This window comes from Rhagoletis pomonella, unplaced genomic scaffold (genome assembly GCF_013731165.1).
Source record: "Rhagoletis pomonella isolate Grant_MI unplaced genomic scaffold, Rhpom_1.0 Rhpom_scaffold_00001, whole genome shotgun sequence".
NCBI lineage: Eukaryota > Metazoa > Arthropoda > Insecta > Diptera > Tephritidae > Rhagoletis > Rhagoletis pomonella.
The window spans coordinates 79,123,405-79,127,511 of NW_023458555.1; the positions used below are offsets into that span (position 1 = coordinate 79,123,405).

Consider the following 4,107-nt stretch of genomic DNA (forward strand, 5'->3'; position numbering starts at 1 on the left):
ACAAATTTCGGACTATGGAGCGCAATTTCAAGAGGACGAATCTGCACGAAAGTTCCTGGTGAACATGTTACGTTAAGTTGCGAATTATTCATTTTTTATTAATAAGATAAATCCCAGCGGCTCGACAATGAAAACAAGATGGTATTTTTATTTGACATTAGTTTTGTTGTTGCCATTCTTCGGACTAAAAATTTGGTTTTTTGCGTTCCTTTACTTTTTCGTGTTATTCTCTTTTAGTGAGCGCATTTTGCTTACGCTCTTGCATTTTGACACTTTTCAGATTTTAGTCCAAAAAGATAAGGAATGGACCTAATATGTATGTACATATGTATGTATAGACATACATAGATTACTAAAAATAGAAACAGATCCACATTAACTGCAATCAACATATGTACGTATGTATGTATTTACATATGTACACACGCTGCGATTAGGTTATAAATAGCGCGCCTCTGTTTATCAAAAGCCGCATTACATACGCATACATACTTTTTGTCTCCTTCCCACACTTCCAACATATGCACGTGTTTGCAAAATGATGACGAAGTGTTTTTGTACGGGAAATCATTTATGCCCATATATTTGAAACAAATAAACATACTTAGAAGATATCAACCAATACTTCCCATATACCAAACGAAAGGAAAACTCTTGAATTTTTGATGAAAGAAAACAAAAACAAAATCATTCGAGCATTTTGGTAATGAAAAAAATTTGCAAATTTTTTCAACAATTTTTTGCCTTAAAATGCTCAATATTTGTTAAATTTATATAAAATTTGTACCCGATAATATTTCTACTGCTCCAAAGAACCTATATCCCGAAAATGAAAGTTATATATGCCAACAATAAGTTGCTAGAGCAATTTAAAGGCTCAAAATTGACCCCAAAATAAGGCAATGTTTACCGTTGTTTTTACGACAGAAACCGAATTGCTTATTTACAAAAATGAATCTGTCGACAGGCTTGGAATTTTGTCTTTGAAACGCCACACTTTTCTTTGAAATCGCTTTATTAGTTCTCGTGCAATAAGCGTTTTTGTGAAGCTCTAAAAATTACAACTACAACATTTGAACATAGCCCCCATACCTTAAGGTAAGACGTATTCTACGTCAAAAATTAAGTAAAATATACTGTGCATGATTGTAAGTCATTATAAATGAATTTTCTCGATGTCTGTGTTTTCGCAGCGGTAATACGGGCAATACGAAAAATTGGCTCAAATATTAGAAACCAAAAGGGATATTGCGCGAGGTTTTCAAAAAGGAAGCACAGGCGTTTTTGTTTTCATTACCTATAAATAAGACTGTGAAATGCACTGAATAAAATTTATTCTTTGTATATAAAATTAATAGAAGTATGTACATACATACATAAAATGTGAAGTTACATAAAAAAGAAGCTTTTATTATTGCACTCGTTTTTACTAACTTTTTAAAAAGAGGTGCGTATGTTGTCGAATTCGAATTTGCTATGGAGCTTTGTTCTTCCCCTCCTCCTGCCGGCTTTCAAAATGGAATTCATTTGCGTTCAAATCTTCCACTCTGTAGTAAATGCAAATGTTGTGGAGTGCTCAAATAACGATGAGTAATACAGTTCATGATGAATTTGGGACTCTTCACTCATCTGAGAAAGATCAAAAATGTCCCTGAATCTCCGCCTTTCAATTTCCGCATCAGCAATCTGGGACTCGTTCTCCTCTTCAAGCAATAACGCCGCGGCTATGGATTTCAGTTTTGTAATTATGTTTCCACTTAAATAAAGCACAAACGAAATTTTATTTTTAAATTACAATGATGTTAGATGTATGTAGTTATTTTAAAATATTTACAAACTTTAATTTCATAAGCTGCCATGATGCAATAATGAAAGGTGTTATACGTTGGCAACTTCTCGCTCTAATCCGCCATCTTGAGCTACCTTAGGAGAAACTGTGTTGTTTCTTTGCTAATTTCACTGAACATTTCCCAAAATATTAGAAAAAAATTCTAAACAAGCTACATTGATTCAATTTTCGTTGTTCGTTTTGTTCTTATTCGCTGACATTTGTTTTCTAATTGCTTGAAATTTGGTAAGTATTGTAATAAAACCGAATTATTTTACAAATTAATTATAATTTTGCATTTATTAGGTAATTTCCTTAGTGTTTTCCTGGCCGACCTGTGCTGGTATTGTAATTAAGAGCTAATACACGTAAGTTACAACATATTATTTTGACTTCATTGATGAACCATTCCATTTGCAGCATTCTCTGGTGAGCTGCAGCTGCGGCCGAATTTGATTGTGTGCATCATCCTGCAGATATTTTGAAGTCAGTTGGAACCAGCTCGTTGTTATTTCAAAACCTAATGAACCATTTATTCGCAGATTTTGTGGACGCTTCTGCTGTGCTGCGTTCCTGCTCCGCCCGTGTTTTACAGTGTTGCGTCCCTGTTGCGCCTTTGCATTAGTGTGTGCGTTGTGCTTTAGACACGTTGAAATAAGTTGAAACCAGGTTTTTGTTTGTTAAAAACCTAAAAAGCCATTCATTTGCAGATTGTTTGTATACTTCTGCTGTGCTGCGTTTCTGATTCACCAGTGTATTAGATTGCAGCGTTCCTGTTAATATAAACATCGTCGTTTAAGTACAAAACCGCGTAACTGACATTTGCTGCTAAAAATTGGATTTGCTCACACAAGTTCTTGGCTAAATCCTTATCCATTCTTCCTGAAACATACTAGCCAAAAATGCGATCAGTGTTGCCGCGCCGTCTCAAGAAAATGTATCCCTGACCAAGCCAAAAATGTATCCAAATGTATCAAATTTTTTTTGTTACATATACATCTCATAATTTGTAAGAAAACCAAACATTTTCATGAAAAAGACATAATTTAACCCATCCTAAGGACTTGGAATACATGTGCATAAAATCAAGCATTTGTAATTTCAATTTATAAAGTACATTTTTTGTGCATAAGTATTTTGCAAAGTAAATATAATAAGTAGCAAGTACACTCTAAAAAGAGCATGTAAAACTACTACTGAAAAGTATCTATTTTTCCTCAAGCATCTGTATAAATATACGTTTAAGATGTTCAGTATTTGATTTTGAGCTTGGGATCTTTAAAATATACACATAAATACACACATATAGAATGTTTAAAATTGCAAAAATTTTCAAACTACAAATACATTTGAGTAGTCTACTTGCAAAGTGCGCTGTGTAAAATTTTTTCGATTCTTAGTTTTTGGCGGATTACGTACCAGTAGTAGTTTCATGTCCACTAACAACAGAGTGCAAAATCTTTTTATATTCTGAAAAAAATAGCATCAAATGTTAAGTCTTCTTCCAAAAGTCGCTATCATACTTATTTATGAACTTTCAAAAGTATCAATCTTCTGATGAACTTAGAAAGCTGCTTTAGGTCGTATAGACTGTTAATGTTATCTTATGACATGTTATGTTATGTTACAATTTTATAAGGCTCCTATTTATCCAGATTTTCAGGTAATAATAAAAAAGATTCAATTTAAATGTTACTTGTTGTCGTAGTCACTTTTTCAAATTTATGGCTTTCTATTATAAAATCACATAACGCTGTTTGCAAGTGGACTACTCATTTCCTACTAATAATAAACATTACTTTATTTAAACATTTTATGTGTACAGGCAATGATTAATTTTATTACACGGCGTGCGAATTTGCACACATTAAAAGAGGAAACTGGTTACCTCTCTTAATATGCGCAAATAAATACAAATTTTTTAGTGTATTTAAAGTCTTTTCAGTAAAATTCATAAAAGTCTCTTTAAATAAATCAAATTTAGTTTTTTGAACTGCATTGAAATCTTCTTTCTTTTTAAATTAACAAATTAAAATATGTGATATGAAAGATATTACTACAGAAAGAGTATAATTTACTTTATATATGTATATCGTCGTTTAAAGTACAAAACCGCGTATCGTCATTCTGCAAAACCGCGTAACTGACATTTGCTGCCAAAAATTGGATTTGCTCACACAAGCTCAATCCTTATCCATTCGTCCTGAAATATACTAGCCAGAAATGCGATTGCTTTATAAAAAAGAGAACCATTTTGAAATATGAGTGTTTTTACTCTC

The 4,107-nt window shown here is 32.5% G+C and overlaps 1 long non-coding RNA gene across 2 annotated transcripts; it reads left to right on the top strand.

Annotated features, from left to right (window-relative positions):
• Positions 1-2,032: 2,032 nt before the first annotated feature.
• Positions 2,033-2,314, top strand: LOC118752192. 2 transcript variants are annotated; one of them, XR_004994647.1, is made up of 3 exons: positions 2,033-2,074; positions 2,135-2,196; positions 2,269-2,314. It is a non-coding gene; the product is annotated as an uncharacterized LOC118752192 (long non-coding RNA). The 2 variants fall into 2 exon arrangements; XR_004994645.1 differs by lacking the exon at positions 2,269-2,314 and adding an exon at positions 2,249-2,261.
• Positions 2,315-4,107: the final 1,793 nt, after the last annotated feature.